The sequence below is a fragment of the Stegostoma tigrinum genome, chromosome 24 (genome assembly GCF_030684315.1).
Source record: "Stegostoma tigrinum isolate sSteTig4 chromosome 24, sSteTig4.hap1, whole genome shotgun sequence".
In the NCBI taxonomy this organism is placed as follows: Eukaryota; Metazoa; Chordata; class Chondrichthyes; order Orectolobiformes; family Stegostomatidae; genus Stegostoma; species Stegostoma tigrinum.
The window spans coordinates 3,544,530-3,566,039 of NC_081377.1; the positions used below are offsets into that span (position 1 = coordinate 3,544,530).

Below are 21,510 nucleotides of genomic sequence, written 5' to 3' on the forward strand. Positions count from 1 at the left end.
TTATGCCTTTATTCTGTGGCAGTCTGGCGAACCAACTGCATTTGATGAAAAAGTGACTACTACTGGGTGATCGAACTTGTGACTATATTGGAAAACGCATGCATTTATGGACAACTGGAGGCCACGATATCACACTATGGCAAAGGCCTACAGCACTCAGCAGGACATTGTCATCTGCTGTCAGCTTTACAAACTTGCCATCATGAAGGCTCAGCTGTGGCTGGGATCTCTATGATGAGCAGCTGCGAAGCAAAGGGAGGAGAAGACAATCAACTTAGTCTATTTCTGGCTGAGCTGTACATGATCAATTCATCTGACAACATAAACACAACATCAATCTTCCCATTTACCAACAGTCTCATGCTTTGTCTTCTTCAGTTAGTGAGCATCACCATGTCGACTTGGCTCCAATGCTGAAATAAATCTCACCATGAAATGAACACTTCAAAGTTCAGAAATTAAAGCATGTCATACTGTCTAAGCATGTCGTACGGTGTGTGCCTGTCATACAAAAGTCAACTAACCATCCTTTTGCATTCCCTTAGTGCCTATTTTTCATGTGCTTTTGCTTATCCTAGGACTAGTCTAGTGAATGCTAGTAGAAATCATTAAATGGCAGTTGGGCTGCCATTATTAAGTAGGATGTGTTCCCTGCCGATTCTTTTCAGTGGTGGGGTGAAAATCTCCACCACCCAAAAAGCGCTGCAAATTTTCACTCTTGTTTCTGACTGAGTCCTTCCCCTGTTTATTAGTTAGACATCCTTACAATTGGCCACCTCTGTTATTTGGATCAGATCTACAAGTAGATGGCTAAGCAGCAAGAAAGTTATCAATTTAACCAATCTAATGCACTGCTGGGTTGGTACCTTGGAAGACATTAGGTGTACTGCAGTTTGATGTTGCATCAAATATTACTAAGTAAACCTGCTGGGTACAAATCAGTCTTACAACCAATACTATCAGTGTTTTGAACAGGGGTTGGGATAAAATAACTGTTCTGGTCTGGATTATCCATGTATGCTGATGATATCAAGCTCCAACATCTTCCACCCCTTCATTTTCTGTTTTGTTGACCTGACAGTCTGATACTCACTTATGGATAAGTAACATGTTTTTCCACTCAAACATTGAGAAACCCCACGTGTTAACATTTAACATGCCCTTTCAATATCTAAATGTGAGTCAGATTTACTGCCAGATAAATCTCAGCATAGGTCACTTTATTCCTTAGTTAAACTCCATTTAGAGATAGATCGTAAATCATTATAATCTTAATTACCAACAGAAACTTCTTAAATTATAATTATATATTGCAAATTTATAACAGCTCTTGGATCCTTCACTCACCACTAATTCTTCAACTCCTACAATTAAAAATTAACATTCTCCTGTTAAATCATTTGGTGGTCTCTGCTCTATATCTCACTGTCTGCCTTTAGCCCTACAACTCAGATGGCAAGTCCTGCCTATGGAGTAAGTGCCAATCTCATTGGCTCCTTGGCAATTGTAACTCGTACCATCTCACCCTTAGGCTCTGGAATTCTAAAAAGCTCTCTCTTTCTTCACCTCTCTCTCCTCATAAACTCTCAACAATGTCTTGATCTTAGGCTCAGTGTCAAGTTTTGTCTGATTGTACTTCTGTTAAGCACCTTGGGATGTTTTCTATGATAAATGCAATATACAAATGCAGTACAATGACGTAGTATCAAGCAAAGTGCTATTCTCCACACACAAAAAAAGTGTCCATCAAGCCCAGAATGCGTTCTGTTTATCGTACAAATGAATTATGAGATATAGAAATTAGAGTGACTGTATGATGTCAGGTGTGTAGACTGTATATTTCAATGATCATATCAAAGAGTAGCTGCCTCTGGCAGTTCCCAACAGATACAGTATTGATTTTACTCAACCAGCTCATGCTTGTAAAACTCAGAACAGTGGACCATATTTGACCAGACATTTAAGAAACAATGGCCAAATCTGTAAACCTACAAGCAGCAATGAGATAATGACTGGATGATAATTTGTTCTCCAATGGTGGCTTGGGAATAAATATTGGCCAGGCTATTGGCTTTAAACTGGAGGAATCAACAACCTTGTGATATTACTGCAAGATTGTTAATCCAGAGACCCAGGCAATGTTCTGGAATTGCAGGTTCAGACCCTACCAGGTCAGATGGTGGAAATAGAATTCAATTAAAAAATTATGAGTCTAATGACGACTACATGTTGATTGTCAGGGAAAATCTAGTTCACTAATGTCCTAAGGAAGCTGTCGTGTGGGTCCAGATCTACAGCAAGGTGGCTGACTCTTAACACCTCCTGCTGGGCGATTAGAGATGGGCAATAAATGCTGGCCTAGTCACTCTTGCCCTCATTCCATGAATGAATAAATAAAAGCAAAGGGATGGTTGGTAGGGGTATGACAAGGGTTCTAATTTAGGCAGATAGAGACAGGTCAAGACAGTATTACAATGTAGGTAAATGCAAGCCGAATGGGACAAAGAGCTTAACGAAAAATTGCACATCAGCAAACAAGGTGAAGGGAACGGAAGTTTAAGAAGAGGAAGTATCGCTTCTTCATCTGAATACACAAATTATCAACAATAAGATTGAGAACTAGTGGCAGAGACTTAGATCTAAACGTTTTTACAGAAACACGCTTGCATCAATGGAGGGTGTCAGTGAAGAAGTATCTCAGATCATGAAGTCGAATTGGTAAGATGAGGCACAGCAAGAGTCAGAAAACATGCTTTGGAATAGTTAATAGGACCTCAAATGTAGTTATAACTCTGGACAGAGCATTAGACAAGAAATTATTGGAGATTGTAACAAAAGCAACGTAATAATCATGAGGAATATGATCTTCATATTGAATAGACAATCAAATTGGCAAGGATGATGTGAAAGATGAGTTTGCTGAAAGCTGTCATGACAGATTCTTAGATGAATACATTGCAGAACTGAGTAAGTCTGAAAATGTCTTAGATCTAACATGTGCAATGAAGAAAAGTTAATTAATAACAGGAAAGTAAAAGATCTGCTAGGAAATCATGATCACAACACCACTGAATTTCATGTTAAGTGTGAAACTGAGATACCTCAATCACATAAAAGAATCTTAAGCTTAAAACCAACAATACAGGTATGAGGAGAGAATAAGGTGAGGTTAATTCAGTAAAGAGACCAAAAAGTATGTCAGTAAACAAAGAGTAAGAGCATATAAAAGGAACAATTTTGATTTTATAGGGTAAATTATCTTGGAGAATGAAGCAGAGGTATTAAACAAATATCTTGTGTAGAAAACAAGTTTCATTCCACAGAAACAGACAGGGCTAAAAAGAATGAAGAAATAAAGTGACTTAATATTAACAGAGAAAAAGTGTTAGAGAAACTTGAGGGGCTAAACCTGGCAACGCAGGTCAATAGAGTGGTCAAGATGGCATACGACATGCTTTCCTTCATCGGACGGGGTATTGAGTACAAGAGTTGGCAGGTCATGTTACACTTGTATAAGACTTTGGTTCAACCATATTTGGAATACTGCATACAGTTCTGGTCGCCACATTACCAAAAGGATGTGGATGCTTTGCAGAGGGTGCAGAGGAGGCTCACCAAGATGTTGCCTGGTACGGACGGTGCTAGCTATGAAGAAAGGTTGAGTAGATTAGGATTATTTTCATTAGAAAGATGGTGATTGGGGGGGGAACGAGATTGAGGTCTATAAAATCATGAGGGGTATAGACAAGGTGAATAGCAAGAAGCTTCTTCCCAGAGTGGGGCACTCAATTACTCGGGGTCATGAGTTCAAAGTGAGAGGAGAAAAGTTTATGGGAGATGTGCGTGGAAAGTTCTTTACGCAGAGGGTGTTGGGTGCCTGCAATGCATTGCCAGTGGAGGTCGTAGACGCAGACACGGTAGTGTCTTTTAAGATGTATCTGGACAGGTACATGGATGGGCAGGGAGCAAAGGCATACAGACACTTAGAAAATAGATGACCGGTTTAGACCGAGGATCTCCATCGGTGTAGGCTTGGAGGGCCAAAGGGCCTGTTCCTTTGCTGTAATTTTCTTTGTTCTTTGTTCTAATTCCAAAAAATTCCTAGGAGCTGACAGTCCATTCACAGAAAGAAAACAGTGAGCTAAAGGCCAGTTAATCTGATGTCAGTCAACAGGAAATTGCTGGAATCTCTTATTGGAGATACCTTGACAGTGTCCAAGATCAGCCATGGTTCTTTTCGAATAGCTGGCCAAATTAGTCTACGCTTGTCCCTAGTTCTTCTTCTTCTACTACTTAACTTGTAGATAGGCCAACAAGAGGCAAGGCCACATTGGATTTGGTACTGGGTAATGAACCAGGCCTGGTGTTAGATTTGGTGATAGTGACCACAACTCAGTTACTTTACTTTAGTGATGGAAAGGGATAGATACATACCGTAAGGCAAGAGTTATAGCTGGGGGAAAGGCAATTATGAGGCGATTAGGCAAGACTTAGGTTGCATAGGATTGGGAAGGAAACTGCAGGGGCTGGGCACAGCTGAAATGTGGAGCTTTTTCAAGGAACAGCAGCTGCGTGTCCTTGATAAGTATGTGCCTGTCAGGCAGGGAGGAAGTGGTTGAGCGAGGGAACCGTGGTTTACTAAAGAAGTTGAATCTCTGGTCAAGAGGAAGAAGGAGGCTTATGTAAAGACGAGGTGAGAAGGCTCAGTTAGGGCACTTGAGAGTTACAAGTTAGCCAGGAAGGACCTAAAGAGAAAGCCAAGAAGAGCCAGGAGGGGACATGAGAAGTCTTTGGCAGGTAGGATCAAGGTAAAGCTTTTTATTGGTATGTCAGGAATAAACAAATGACTGCAGTGAGATTAGAGCCAGTCAAAGACAGTAGTGGGAAGTTGAGTCTGAAGTCCGAAGAGATAGGAGAGGTGCGAAATGAATATTTTTCGTCAGTATTCACAAAGGAAAAAGACAATGTTGTCGGGGAAAATACTAAGATACAGGCTATTAGGCTAGATGGGATTAAGATTCATAAGGAGGAGGTGTTAGCAATTCTGGAAAATGTGAAAACAGATAAGTCCCCTGGGCCAGAAGGGATCTATCCTAGGATTCTCTGGGAAGCTAGGGATGAGTTTGCAGAGCCTTTGGCTTTGGTCTTTATGTTGTGATTGTCTACGGAAATAGTGCCAGAAGACTGGAGGATAGCAAATGTTGTCCCCTTGTTCAAGAAGGGGAATACAGACAACCCTGGTAAGTATAGACCAGCGAGCCTTACTTCGGTTGTGGGTAAAGTGTTGGAAAGGATTATAAGAGATAGGATTTATAATCATCTAGAAAGGAATAATTTGATTAGGAATAGTTAACATGGTTTTGTTAAGAGTAGTTTGTGCCTCACAAATCTTATTGAGTTCTTTGGGAAGGTGGATGAAGGTAAAGAAGTTGATGTCATGTATATGGATTTCAGTAAAGTGTTTGATAAGGTTCCCTGTGTAGGCTATTACAGAAAACATGGAGGCATGGGATTGAGGGTGGTTTAGTGGTTTGGATCTGAAAATGGCTAGCTATATGGTGGGGGATGGGAAATGTTCATCCTGGAGTTCAGTTACTAGTGGTGTACCGCTAGGATCTGTTCGGGGCCACTGCTGTTTGTCATCTTTATAAATGACCTGGATGAGGGCGTAGAAGGATGGGTTAGTAAATTTGCAGATAACACTAAAGTTGGTGGAGTTGTAGATAGTGCGGAAGAATGTTGCAGGTTTACAGAGGGGCATAGATAAGCTGCAGAGCTGGGCTGAGAGGTGGCAAATGGAGCTTAATGTAGAAAAGTGTGAGGTAATTCATTTTCGAAGGACTAACAGGAATACAGAATATTGGGCTAATGGTAAGACTCTTGTCGTGTGGATGAGCAGAGGGATCTCGGTGTCCATATGCATAGATCCCTGAAAGTTGCCACCCAGGCTGATAAGCATACGGTAGATTGGGCTTTATTGGTAGATGGATTGAGTTTCAGAGCCATGAGGTCATGTTGCAGCTGTACAAAACTCTGGTGTGGCCACACTTGAAGTATTGCGTACAGTTCTGGTCACCACCAATTAAGGAAGGTTGTGGAAGCATTGGAAAGGGTTCAGAGGAGATTTACCAGGATGTTGCCTGGTATAGAGGGAAGGTCTTATTTGGAAAGGCTGAGGGACTTGAGGCTGTTTTCGTCAGAGAAGAAGGTTAAGAGGCAACTTAATAGAGACATACAAGATGTTTGGAGGATTAGGCAGAGTGGACAGTGAGAGCCTTTTTCCTCAGATGGTGATGGCTAGCATGCGGGACATAGGTTTAAATTGAGGGGTGATTGATACAGGACAGATGTCAGAGGAAGGTTCTTTAATCAGAGAGTAGTGAGGGTGTAGAATACCCTGCCTGCAACAGTAGTAAACTTGACAACTTTAAGGGCATTTAAATGGTCGTTGCATAAACATATGGATGATAATAGAATAGTGTCGGTTCGATGGGCTTGAGATTGGCTTCACAGGTTGATGCAACATCAAGGGCCGAAGGGCTTGTACAGTGCTGTTATGTTCTATATTAACTTGAGCGTCCTCCAATTCCTGCTCGTCTAAAAATATCATTGTAAATCTATCTTGTTCCCACAATTTGCTTGTGTAACTTCCATTTAACTGCAGCTACAATATTCACCTCCAGCACTGATTTGTGACGATATTCCACATTTTAACCACTGTACAAAGATGCTTCTTTTGAATTTTCTTTGAGTCTTTGATGAGGATTCTACATTGATTTTGTGTTCATACAAGTCACAACATTCTCTATCTTGTTCACAGTATTGGAACAAAATTTTCCATACTTTTAAAAGCCTCATCTTTAACCTTCTCATTTCAAGGCAAAAATCACCACTGTCTTATCAAACCACAGGGCTGCTCTCTCATTAGAGAGAAGGGTGACAAGTGATGGTTTAACCTGAAGATTACTACACCCCAGGTGAGGGGAGGGGTTGAGGAAGAGAATCCTTCATGGTAATATCAGCTGGTGGAGGAATTGAACCCATGCTATTGGCATCACTCTGTATCATAAACCAGAAGTCAAGCTAACTGAGCTGATCCTCTTCAATATATTAGCCTGTCAGTATGTATCAACTCCAAGTTTTAAGTAATAATACGATAAATATTTGTTGCGCACATGTCTCTGCCTCGGTATCCTTTTTAATTCCTTCACATTTTCTATTCATGTACCTGTCCAATGTCTTTTAAAACTTGTAACTGTACCTGCATCTACCACTTCCTCTGGTAGTTCATTCTGCATATGAGCCACCGCCTGTGTACAAAGGTTGCCCCTCAGGTCCCTTTAAAATCTTTTTTCTCATACGTTAAAATTATGCCCTCTAATTTTGAACTTCCCCACCCTAGGGAAAAGACGATTGCCGTTTAACTTAACTATGTCCTGCAAATGGGACTTGTTTAGTTTGGGAAACTTGGTCAACATGGCGAGTTGGACCAAAGGGTGTGTTTCCATGCTGTATGACTCTATGACTTTAAGTACCCTGGAAGATACCTGTTGGGACTAGGTGAAATTCCTGATGCAGTGACTGTGGTAATTTCAGGAAATTGAAACAAACACTTGAAACCCTCTGAGGAAGTCTCCAGCTATGAGTTACACTCGGAGACTTCTGAGTGTTCTGGCATAGTTACATGAATAGTTAGCCAGGAAATGTCAGAGGAATTAACATGTTCTCTAACTTCTTGGTATCTGTAAACTGACTCCACCATCCCTCCCTTCTCCCAACCACTGCACAGAATTCAACCCTTCTGATTAGACCAGACTGACCCGAGAATCTTCGAAAGTGACCATTCTCTGGTGCACTGTCCATAGCAAAGCTATATGATCCATCAGAGTCCACTTGGTAATCAATCAGCATTATTTTTTCCCTCACCATATAAATTGTTGCTCCCTTTTTAATTTGGTATTCTTGTATCTTTCCTGATGGTTACAAGTCAAAAATCTTTGACAGCATGTTCCCATAAATGCAAATTCTGAACCATCAAGTGACTATTCAATTTACAAATTCTAGTTATTCTGAGTACACAGAAGCCCTTTTTTTTGAGGAAAGATTTGTGCCACACACCCTAAGTTGATACACTCTGTAATTTAGCTGATGAAATGCAGCATGCACTGAGCTGCATGAAACAGTTATGAAACAATGTGCAGGAGATGATTTACAGTATCGATAGCTTGGGGTGAACAGCTTACCAGCTACTGAACTCCTTTTCAATACAGGAAGAAGATAAATTTTCATTTTCCAATTAACTGGATTTTACCCTAAGAAATCTGACTGCTATTTTTCCAGCAGTGATAATCCCAAAGTGGTTTTGTCCAAAATTGATTCTCCTTGAATAGATAGAATACACTGCAGTACATCATCATCACAGCATGCTAATAAAGATATCCAGTAGCAGTTAATGAGATTGAATTAACCTTGCATTTAGCCACTGTGCGTGTAATAGGATATCAGGAGCTACACTTCCACCTGAAAACTGGCGAACCAATTAGCCAGAATATGGTTTGGACTGTTGCTAATGTTCACAGATGAAAATCACAGAAAAATACTTGCAGCAGTTTTTAGGAATTTTTGCGAAAGGTTTAAATGGCACTGTGGTAATAAGACAACTTGTTAACTTCTGTAATATTATTCAATTTATATATTAGTTTACAAAAGTTAATAGAACTGGGGAAAAAACACAGCAGAAATTCTGTAAGTATTCCTTATACCCATTAAACCTAGAACCAAATCCAGGAAATACCAGTCATTATTGATTTTTAGTTCTGTCTATTCTTCCTCAAGGAAGTGATTTCTTCCTATCTTGACTCTTCTCTTCAATTGTGTTTAGTCTCTGTCCACCTACATTTGAGTTTTTTTACGGCAGCTTTCTTCATCTTTCCTATAATAATAGTCTGAGGTTTTTCAGCTATCCCTGAATAATCCAATCAGTTTCCATGCACCATCACTCTTGTTTCCTTGGCTAAAGCTGTTATTATATTGAACAACTTCTCTATTTTTTTTGCTCATTTCCTCCAACTAAAGTATGTTGCTATTAGGGTATAAGGCTCCTATCTATGCTTGCCTTTCTGTGGGCAATATGGAGTTCTCTTTATTAGTTCTACTCAGGCCTCTTTTCCTCACCATTTTTCCAGATTCATTGATTATTGTAGTTTCTCTATTTCCTCACTGTAACTAGAAAGCTTCATCAAACTCGCTTCCAATTTCTACCATTCACTGATCTTCAAATGGTCCATCTTTGAGTTTTTGCAGTGTTCTGCTGGTTTAGCATTTATTGGCAGTCCCTAGTTGCCCTCAAGAAGGTGGTAGTGAGTTGCCTTCTTGAACTCCTGCCATCCATATGTTATCGATGTTATCAGTAGACCCACAATATTGTTCAGAAGGGAGCTCCAGGATTCTGACACAACAATGCTTAAGGAACAGTGATGTATTTCCAAGTCAGAATGGTGGGGTGCTTGAAGGAAACTTACAGGTGGTGCTGTTCTGTAGTATCTGCTTTCATTGTCCTTCAAGATGGTAGAGATTGGGGGTTTGGAAGGTGCTACATAAGCTATGGTGAATTTCTACAAAGTATTTTGAAGGCGATGTGCACTGCAGCTACTGAGTGTGAGTGGTGGAGACAGTTGAAGTGGTGCCAAACAAGCTGCTGTTTTGTCCTGGATGGTATCAAGCATCTTGATTGTTTTGACTTTTCCCTTCTTCACCTTCTCCATCTCCAATCAATTAATCAATCTCCACTATCTTTGGCTGCTTCAGCACAATGCTACTATCAAAAATATTATTTCCTCCATTCCTATTCAACATTGCAAAGGGACCACTTACCAGAACTGCCTAATGACACAACTGACCTGGGATTATTTAGTTAACATATAGCAAACATTCCCATGACTACTGTTTCCCCAGGTGTGTTAATCTACTGCATCATTCTATACTTTTCTTTCTCACTACACTTGTTCTAACCTTCATAGGCTTCAGTATCAAAGTGGAAACAGATCCACTGTTGCTATTGATGAAAAGATTAAACCAGAGTTAAGAGGCTCACTTCATGCTGTCCTTCTGTTACCTTTGATTAAATTAAATGATCATGTTTCCTTAGATGCTTATAATGCACTAGTTTGAAAAGGCATTGATGTATGGGCATCATTAATTCAGATATTATCATTAGCTAAGATCTGCTTCATTTGTGGAAGCTCCCATTTTGGTTATCAATTTTTTCTGAAAATACCCATTGAGAGTTCTCATGTCTTAATGAATCACCCATTATAATTTGAATAAATTATAATAAACACAGAAGAGACTGTTAAAGGATTGTTGGTGCGTGCAACTCAGTAACAAGACTGAACAAATGATCAACTTCAGCTTACAGGTGATATTAGTAGTGCTGAAATGACTCAAGCAATTGAAAAATGATTTTATGTGACAATAGTCAACAAATCTAAAGGGTGGAATAGTTCAGAATACACAAGAGTGAGAAAAAGTTGTGGCTGAGGTGACTTAATAAGAGTGGATGTGAAATTTCCAATTCCCAGTGAAGGTTGATAAGCAGTGACAAAGTCAGGGATATGTTTGTAGTGTTTTGAAGATTACTACTGGCTGTGGTGGGTTCATGTTTCTAACATATTTGCATCCCATGAATACACATGAATGTGAAACAGTTTTCAACAAAGTTCCATCTTCACGGTAACGTCAGTGGTGCATAAACAAATTCTTCCAAGGCTTTGTCTTCACCTAAAATTGACTCAGGACTGAGTGTGTGCAATTGTTGAGTAAAAAAGGTCAATATTTTTATTTTGTACAAATCCAACTTAGTCTTTAGTTGCATTAATTTGAAATATGCAGCTTAAATTCTGTAGCTGCCAAAGTTGAACAGAGTTTTCTTGAGTATTTCAGTGGAAGAGCAGCTTAATTAAGAACTAACTGAATCTGGATCCTCATTAAACCATTAGAAAGGCTGTCACGTTATCAGTATATAAAACTGACAAACTTAATGTGATTGTGAAGGAAAGCGTTAAATCAAGGCCAACAGGTTTAATATGAGAAAGGCACAGCAAGTATGAATTTGAGAGTTAACCAACTGATAAGACTAGAACTTACAAACAAAGTAACAGAATTAAAGCAAAGGTTCTGTGTCTGAATACATGCAGCATTCAAAACAAAACTGATGAAATGAGAGTTCAAGTAAGATTAATAAGTTCAATCTGCCATTAGAGTCATGACTATAGGATGATATAGTTTGGGATCTTGAAGGGTACTGGACATTTAAGATTAACATGGAAGTGTAAAAAGTAGAGGGATGGCTCTATAAGCAAACAGTAGTATGAGCACTGTATAGAAAGATGACCTATGTCTAGGAAACCAAGATGTAGAAACAGTTTGGGGAGAAATGAGAAATAACAAAGGCAAGAAGTCACTTGTGGATGTGGTGACTGGGCCTCTTAACTAATTGCACAGTAGGTAGAAAAGGGGCATAAAAGAAAAAATAATGAGAGCTGGTCAGAAAGACATGGCAATAATAATGGGATATTTTAAGCTATATACTGTCTGGAAATGTCAGATGGACAAAGGTAGCCTGGTTGAAGACTTCACAGCATTATTTTCGGGATAGTTTCTTGGAACATTACACTCTAGAGCTGACCAGAGAGCAGGCTATACTAGAGCTGGCATTGAGCAATGGGATAGTATTCATCAATTAATGCCCCAGTAACCATAATTTGATCGAATGTTACGTCTGATTTGAGGGAGACAGGAGTGTATCTCAGACTATTTTAAACAAATTTAAATAAAGGCAATTATGAGGGCATGGAAGTACAGCTGGCAAGGGGAAACTGGCAAATTAGATTAAACAAGATCACAAGAGAAAGCCAGCCAGAAATATTTTAGAATTCACAAAAAGAAGGGCCAACTGAGCCTAACATGTTCAGATATATCCCTTAGAGTGGCAAGCAAAACCCTGACAGTAACATGAACATTAAACAAAGGGTGAATACAAAAACACACACTGAAACAGATTTTCTGCTGGCCAGGTGTTATTCCAATGTAAATGGGAGTTGTGCAAAGGGATCCTGCAGAATCCCCATTGTAGCACACTCCAAAGGAATTGGCCATGAAATTGAATTTTCCACCGAGCAATTCCTCCACACCTGAAACCCTCCAAAAGTCTCTACTCATATCGGAGACTTTAGAAGGTTCCAATGAAACTAAGTGCAACAGTTACTCATGAAAAAATAGCCAATTAAATACACAGCATAACTCCTGAATAACTATTAAACAGACTCCATACTGACTTCACAGTCTCAACTAAACTTTCTCATTAACACCTTGCAGCCTTCCGGGACTGGAATACCCAAACACCCTCCCTCACCCCCTTGACTTTCCACGCCTGCTGCCAGATCTGGCCTGACAACCCTTCTCCCAAACCGAACCCGACTTGATCCACCACCTTCATTGAACCTATCCCACTTTTCCTCTGACTTCCTTCTCCGTGTCAGACCCAACCCAAAACCCCAAGAGCTGACTTTGACTCACGCCCCCAGATCTGACCCAGCCTAACCTATTTGACTAAGCTCTTAACGTATACTGGGCTGTCCCACAGAGTTCCAGTCTGCTTAGAGAATCTGTTCAGTTAGCCATGTTTAACATTCCCTCAAAGCCTCACAGCTGCTTGGATGGTCCACAACAGGTCAAACACTGTGCAGTCACTCCAGTGGACAGGCCTCACTGGTATGTGCAACAGCCGGAAAAATTAGAAGGAATGTAAACCATACTGTCAATGTCTTCCTCAAATTGAATTTTGCAGTAAATTATCGTGGCTTCCCATTTATAATGATTCAAGGGATCTGTCAACAATTAAAACAATTTTGATCCATCCAGTAATTATATAACATCTGTACAAAAAGTTGCAGAAACCCATACCAGCCTCTGAAGGAACATAATTTGAACATGACTTGATTATCTACTGACATCATGTAAACTCATTTTGTTGTTTTACAGATTGTGTAGAGATTAGCTGATCTTCTTGAGAACATTCTCTGCCAACACAAATTGTGATCTGTTCTAATGTTTGTTTAAACAGCAACATAACTAAACCCTTCACAGAGGTATTGAATTACAGATTTCTTTGTCAGAAGTTATGATCAATGTTGAACAAATTGCAGCATTTAACAAACTGAATCATTACTTAAATTAGAATATAAAATGGCATAATGAAAATGAGATATGTGAAAACCGACTCCATGATGAACTGAGCATTCATTATGGATAAGAGGATCAAAAGCCCTCCCATGCCGAGATGTTCATTTCTCTCTACCCTCCCTGCACTCAAAATCTTTAAGCAATGCAAATTCTTTACTTACACAGGTTAACATCTGTCTCGTAATTTTCTTCAGAACAAACATTTTAAAAGCCTTAGTAGAAGACTTTAACAGTACTATGTGTGTGTACCTAAAATAAAACAAAGAATAACTGCAGATGCTGAAGATCTGAAACACAAAAGAACAGAAATTTGCTCAGCAGGTCTGGCAGTATTTAGGAAGAGAAAACAGTGTTAACATACTGAACTTATTAACATTGCAACTCCAGTGTGTTCATGCTGTTTTCTTTTCACAGATGCTGCCAGAACTGCTGTGTTTCTTCAGCAATTTCTGTTTCTTTCTGTTTTTCTCAAGAAGGTGGTTCACCTTCACTTTTTCAAGGGAAATTACGGATTGGCACTAAATCTGACCAATCCAGCAAACAGCACTGCTCACATCTCATAAATGAATAAAATTCAAGGAGAGGCAATGTGTTGTGGTATTATCGCTGGACTGTTAATCCAGTGATACAAGTAATGTTCCGAGGACCCGAGTTCAAATCCTGCCACGGTAGATGGTGGTATTTGAATTCAATAAAAATCTGGAATTAAGAGTTTGATGTTGACCATGAAACCACTGTCAATTGTCAGGAAAAACCCGTCTGGATCACTAATGTTCTTTAGGGAAGGAAACTGCCATCATTGCCTGGACTGGCCTACTTGTGACTCCAGGCCCACAGTGATATGGTTGACTCTTAACTGTCCTGTGGGCAAGTAGGGATTTGCAAATAAATGCTGACCTAGCTGGCGACAACCTTAGTCCATGAATGTATAAAAAAATTTTAGCTGCCAGCTCCAGTGTTAGAGGGAGAATCAGAGGGTGGCAGATACATCGCTGAGAGGAATTCTGGGAGATGGCACTGCAGTCACCAATACCGGGGAGCAGATCGCAACAAGGCACCCTCACTGATCGACACCAGGAAGAGTACTGAATCAGAGGGCAGCAGTGATGTTACTGAGTGGAATTCTAGGCGATGGCAGTACAGACACCACTACTGGTCTGAATATTGCAGGGGAACTGGTGTCAAAGAGTGGTTAAACCCAAAACACTACATTAGTGTACTGATTACCTCCCCCACCCCTATCTCCCCACTAGCCAAAACAAAAAGTGTGGTAAAGAGGTCAGGCAAGCTAAGACTCATTTATTTTTTAAGTGGAGATGGCAGTTAGGGCAGTGGTATGCTCCTCCTATCAAGTGTGAGAAATCAGGGAGCAATCTGGTGTCCCTGACTATGCCTGCCGGAAGTTTCACCAGGTGCAGCTCCTCATAGGCCATGCGGTTTGGTTGGGGAAGCAGCTGGACACAATGCGGTGCATGCAGCGGTTACAGAGAGTGATAGGTACTAGCTTTAGGGAGGTGGTTACACCACAGGTCGAGACAGATAGACGGGTGACTGCCAGGAGAGGCAGGCAGGGAGTACCAAAGTCTCCTGCGGATATTCCACTCTCAAACAAATATACCATTTTCGGTATGTTGGGGGGGAATAGCCGCTCAGGAGACAGTACAAGAAGCAGCCAGACCCGTGACACCACAACTGGTGATGCTGTACAGCAGGGTGGGGCACAATCTAGGTGAGTGACAGTAGTAGGTAATTCGATAGTCAGGGGCTCAGCCAGGTGTTTCTGTGGCTGTGAACGAGACTCTAGGATGGTGTGTTTCCTCCCTGGTGCGAGGGTCCTGGATGTCTCGGAGCTGGGTACAGGACATCCTGAAATGGGAGAGAAAACAGACAGAAGTCATTGTCCACATTGACACAAATGACACATATGGGTAGGAAGAGTGAAGAGGTCCTGTGAGGACAATTCAGGGGGTCAGGTAAGGAGCCAAAAAGCAGAACTATCAGAGTAGTAATCTCAGGATTACTACCCATGCCACAGGCTAGTGAGGCTTAGAACAGAGAGACAGTACAGCTGAACACGTGGCTACAGCACTGGCATAGGAGAAAGGGATTTAGATGGATCATCAGGATGTCTTCTGGGAAAGGTGGGACCTGTACATGAAAGACAGGTTGCACCTGAACGGGAAGGGCACCAATATCCTGGGTGGGAGGTTTGCTTGACATCTTTGGGATGGTTTAAACTAGTGTGGCAGGGGAATAAAAACCAGAACAACAGGCCAGTGAGTGCAGGGACTCAGGACAAAGGAGAGATTGAGATATGTACACTGCAGAGTAAGAGCAGGCAGAGGGAAGTTGTGGGAGTCAAAGAGATTGAAGGTCTGGTGTGCATTTACTTCAATACAAGTATATCAGGTGAAATAGATGAACTAAGAGCAGAGATTACTGTATGGAATTATGATGTTATTGCCATTATGGAGACATGGCTAAAGGAGGGTCAGGACTGTCAGGTTAATATTCTAGGATATCAAGGTTTTAAATGGGACTGAAAGTGAAACAAAAGGGGTGGGGAAGTTGCATTATTGATTAGGGATCGCATCACAGCTTTGTTCAGGGAAGAAACATTAAAGAATTATTGCAGTGAGGCATGATGGGTGGAGTTCAGGAATAGGAAGGGTGAAATCACAATGCTGGGAGTTTTCAATAGATGTCCCATCAGCCCACATGAGACAGATGAGCAGATATGTAGTCAGATACTGGAAAGGTGTGAAAAAAGCAGGGTAGTTGTGCTGGGTGACTTCAATTTTCCTCTTATTGACTGGGTCTCCCTTCGAGCCAGGGTCTCAGATGGAGAGCCATTTGTTAGATGTGCCCAACAGGGTTATTTTTAGACAGTATGTCGAGAATCCAACCAGACAGGAGGCCATACTAGACTAGGTATTAGGGAATGAGCCAGGACAGGTGATCAATGTTTCATTTTAGGCTTAGTGACCATAACTCCATAAGATTTCGAGCAGTCATGGACAAGGACAAAAGTGGCCCTTGGGTGAGGGTGTTAAATTGGGCAAGGGCCGATTACATCCAAATTAGACAAGGGCTGGGGAATGTGGATTGGGAGCAGTTATTTGAGGGCAAATCTACATCTAGCATGTGGGAGGCTTTCAAAGACCAGTTGGTTAAAGTGCAGGACATGCATTCCCTGAAAAACTGAAGGATAGGAATGGCAGGATCCAGGAACCATGGATGACATGGGAAATTGTAAACTTAGTTAAAAGGAAAATGAAAGCATACTTTTACGCAGCTACAAATTGACAAAACTCTTGAAGTGTATGGAAAAATTAGGAAAGAACTTAAATGCATAAATAGTAAGGCTAAAAGGGGCCATGAAATATCTTAAGGTCACAGGGTCAAAGAGAATCCTAAGGCATTTTATGCATATATTAGAAAAAAAGGCGACAGCAAGAGAAAGAGTAGTCCCCCTCAAGGACAAAGGACAGAAATTATGCATGCAGCCACAAGAAGTGGGAAAGAGATAATGGGAACTGCAGATGCTGAAGAATCCGAGATAACAAAGTGTGGAGCTGGATGAACACAGCAGGTTAAGCAATATCTTAGGAGACATAAAGCTGACGTTTCAGAAGATCTTGGCCTGAAACGTCAGCTTTTGTGCTGCTAAGATGCTGCTTGACCTGCTATGTTCATCCAGCTCCACACTTTGTTATCTCAAAGTGGAAAAGATCCTTAATAAGTATTTTGTATCGGTATTCACCGAGAAGGACATGACTGATGTTGAAGTCAGGGATAAGTGTGTGAATACTCTAGAGAATGTCAATATTTTAAAGGAAGAAGTTTTGGGTATCCTAAATTGCATTAAGGTAGGCAAGTCCCCAAAGGCCAGATTAATGTGAGAGGCAAGGGAAGAAATATCTGGGGCATTAGCAGATATCTTCACATCCTCTTTGACCACAGGCGAGGTTCCAGAAGACTGAATATTAGCCAATGTTTTTCCTTTGTTTAAGAAAGGAAGCAGGTATAATCCAGGAAATTATAGGCCGGTGAGTCTAACATATGCGGTGGGGAAACTCTTGGTGAAGGTGCTGATGAACAGAATATAGGCACATTTGGAAGAAATGAGTTAGCAACAGGCAGTATGGTTTCATACAGGGAAGGTCATGCCTCACCAACTGATCGAATATTTGAAGAGGTGGCAAAGATAATTGATGAGGGAAGAGTGTGGATGTAATTTATATGGACTGTAGTAAGGCATTTGATGAAGTCCCACATAGCAGATTGGCAAAATAAACTAAAATCACATGGGATTCCGGGTGGATGGGCTAGATGGTTGTGAAACTGGCTTGGTGATAGAAGAGAGGGTAGTGGTGGAAGGACATTTTTCAGAATGGAGACCGGTAACTGGAGGTGAGGTTGTTGACTTTCCTGCCGAGGTGGCTTGTTCTCGTTCACGTTTCATCACCATGCTAAGTGACATCATCAGTGGAGCCTCTGATGAAGCAATGTTATTCTACTCCATTTGGAATTTATACTGTTTGGTCTGTTATGGTGCGTTGTGTGATTTCTGGTTTTGATCTGTATGGATTTTTATATAGGGTCCCATTCTATATGTTTTTTGATTGCATTACATTACCATGCCTCTTGGAATTCCTGTGTGTGTCCATGTTCGGCTCGAGCTACTATGGTTACCTTGTCCCAGCTAAACTGAGGGCTTTCACTGTCTGAGTGTACTGATAGTAAGGAGAGTTAGTTGTGCCGTTTTGCTGATAGTTGATGTTCATGTATTCTGATGGCTAGTTTCCTTTCTGTCTGTCTGATGTAATGTTTGTGGCAGTCGTTGCACGATATTTTGTAAATGATGTTGGTTCTGCATGTTGTGGGAATGGGGTATTTAATCCTTGTAAGTGTGTGTCATAGAGTGGCTGTGGGCCACCATGACTCCTAGTGGCCTTAGGAGTCTTGTTATCAGTTCTGATATGTTCTTGATGTACAGCTGTGTGGCCAGTGTGTTACTGTGTCCTCCTGCTGTTGTCTGTTTAGAAGGCATCTGTGGATGAAGTTGCAGGGATATCCGTTTATAGAGAGGATTTTATATAGATGCTCTTCCTCTCTCCTGCGTAGTTCTGGAAGTTGCAGTATGTCCTGGCCCATTTAAAAATTATTCCTAATGCAACTCTGTGGATTTTGGGATGGTTGCTGTGGAGGTTGAGGATTTGATCAATGTGGGCTGCTTTCCTGTATACTGAGGTTTGGAACGCCCCATTGGTCATGATCTCAACTTTAACATCCTGAAAGGGAAGTTGATTGTTGTTTTCTTCTTCCCTCATGAATCCCTGTGAATATGCTGTTGATGAGGTGGTGGGTCTCTTCTAATTTATTGCATTTAATAATGACAAATGTGTCATCTATGTAGTTGGTCCACAGTTTAGGTTAAATATGGGGAGGGTGGTGTGTTGTAGTCTTTACGTGACTGCTTCTGCAATGAGTCCTGAGATGGGTGGCCCCATAAGTGTACCATTGAACTGTTTGTATGTTTGACCATTAACATGAAGTATAAGGTGAGGCAAAGGTTTAGTAGTTCAAGTACGTTGTCATTGCTGATGGAGTTGTCAGTCTGCGTTTCTGCTTCCTATAGGAATGTGGCCACTGTTTCTTTGGCTAGTGGGATGTCAACTGACGCAATGATGGGGTAGCCCAGCACATCAGTGTAAGAGACAAGACTGAAGAATTTGCAACGACCTTCAGCCAAGTGTTGAGTAGATACAAAAACAGAAATTGCTAAAAAAATTCAGCAGGTTTGGCAGTATCTTTGAAGAGAAACCAGAGTTAACGTTTCAGGTCCAGTGACCCTTTAGAACTGATGGTAGCTAGGAAAAGGCTATGCAGAATAAGAAGTGGGGAGAAAGTTGGAAGGAATGTAAATGAAGGGTGGAGACAGAGCCCAAAGAAAGCAATAGTTGGACAGAGAATAGTCTGTCTAGGGGAATGAATAGCTGCTAATGGGGGTTATTAGTAGGTGACAATGGGTTGTGTGTGGTAGCAGCCCATATGATGACAGGCCTCGTGTCTGGGGGTAATGGTAAAGATATGAGAGAAGGTGTCTCAAGCTCTAAAATTGTTGAACCCAATATTAAGTCCAGAAGGCTCTAGAGTCTCAAACAGATAATGCAGTGCTGTTCTTCTAGCTTGTGCTGAGCTTCTTTGGAGATAGTGATGTCGGTCAGAGTACAAAATGACGTCTTGAAGTGGTGGCAACTGGAAGCTCAGGGTCTTTTTTGCAGACAGAACGTAGGTATTCTGGAAAGTGTTCAAAGCATTTCCCCAAAGTGGAGCAGATTACATTGTGAGCACTGAATACGGTGGACTTGATTGTGTGATTTGCAGGTAAAATGCTTCAACACCTGAAAGATTTGTTTGGGGCCTTGGATGGTGAGGAGGGAGCAAGTCAACGGGCAGATGTTGCACCTTCTGCAATTGCAAGGGAAATTGCAGAGGACTGAAAGAATGTGTTGAGTGGAACATGGTGTCTCAGAGGGAACATTCCCTGTGGAAGACTAACAAGGGTGGGAAGAGAATATGTGTCTGGTGGTGGCATCCTCCTGGAGGTGGCAGAAATGGTGGCTAATGATCCCATGGTTGTTGGTGGGATGGCAGATGAGGACAAGGGGACCCTATTGCTGTTGTGGGAGGGAAAAAAGGGGTCAAGGACCGAAGTGTGGGAGATGGGTCAGAGCCGGCTGAAGGCCCTGTCAACTACGCTGTTGGGGAATTCTTGGTTGAGGAAGAACATGACATTTCAGCAATCCGGTTGTTGAAGCTGGCATCATCAGAGCAGATGCAATGGAGAAGGAAGAACTGGAGGTATGGAAAGTTTTTCAGCTATGTCATGCTGACCTTTCTAAAAAGTGTCCATCTCAATGTTTATCCCTTAGTTGACACTATTAAAACAAATTATTTGGTGATTATTACGTTCTTGTTTGAAGGACCCTGTAGTAAGTAAATTGTTTCCTGCATTCCTAATGACCAAACTTCAAAACCACTTTATTGACTTTATTAGTATTTTTAGATGTCCTGAGGTCATGAAAGAATTATGTAAAAGCAAGTCTTTCTGTTTTCAATGTTTATAATGCCAAAATAGGTTAAATCAATTTGTAGTCTATTTTCCATTTCAGACAATAGTTAGTACTCTGTCGGAGGAAACATGTGAAAGCATTAAAAGAATAAAAGTATAACTCATTATAATCACACAAGGAATGGAGGAAAATTGAAAACTGGAAGTATCCCAAAGACAGAATAAAAAGAGAAGTTTATAGAAGAAAGGCTCATCAAATTCCTTGAAGGGGGAAGTTAGAAGAAATGTTTACATGTGAGTTATTAGAAAACGGCCATTAAAGTTCTGAGGAAGTGCCCTATGCCTTGTTTGCTATTAGTGAGATTTGAAAGATTGAGGGTAAATTGTTGCAGGAAAGAGTCTCACACTCTTCTGTGATAGAGACTTATCATGCATGAATTATCTAGTGCAGATGTTAACCCAAACTACTTTTTTGCCAACACTAAATTTGCCGTGGAAATGTGCTGCTCGGTGAGATATAGTAGGAACTGCAGTACAGTAGAATCTATAGTAGAATCTGAGATAGAGGGGCCTGAAGAAGGGTCTCGGCCCAAAATGTCAGCTTCCCTGCTCCTCTGATGCTGCTTGGCCTGCTGTGTTCATCCAGCTCTACACCTTGTTATCTCTACTGCTAGGTGATGTTTGATATCCAAACCCATAGGATAAACTGTCTTCAGAGATAATGGGAACTGCAGATGCTGGAGATTCCAAGATAATAAAATGTGAGGCTGGATGAACACAGCAGGCCAAGCAGCATCTCAGGAGCACAAAAGCTGACGTTTCGGGCCTAGACCCTTCATCAGAGAGGGGGATGGGGGGAGGGAACTGGAATAAATAGGGAGAGAGGGGGAGGCGGACCGAAGATGGAGAGCAAAGAAGATAGGTGGAGAGGGTGTAGGTGGGGAGGTAGGGAGGGGATAGGTCAGTCCAGGGAAGACGGACAGGTCAAGGAGGTGGGATGAGGTTAGTAGGTAGCTGGGGGTGCGGCTGGGGGTGGGAGGAAGGGATGGGTGAGAGGAAGAACCGGTTAGGGAGGCAGAGACAGGTTGGACTGGTTTTGGGATGCAGTGGGTGGGGGGGAAGAGCTGGGCTGGTTGTGTGGTGCAGTGGGGGGAGGGGATGAACTGGGCTGGTTTAGGGATGCAGTGGGG

The 21,510-nt window shown here is 41.4% G+C and overlaps 1 protein-coding gene across 13 annotated transcripts in view; it reads right to left on the minus strand.

Moving 5' to 3' along the window:
- LOC125465044 (adhesion G protein-coupled receptor B2) overlaps window positions 1-21,510 on the minus strand; it is a 687,705-nt gene that overhangs the window by 136,130 nt on the left and 530,065 nt on the right. The gene's annotated exons all lie outside the window — the stretch shown is intronic.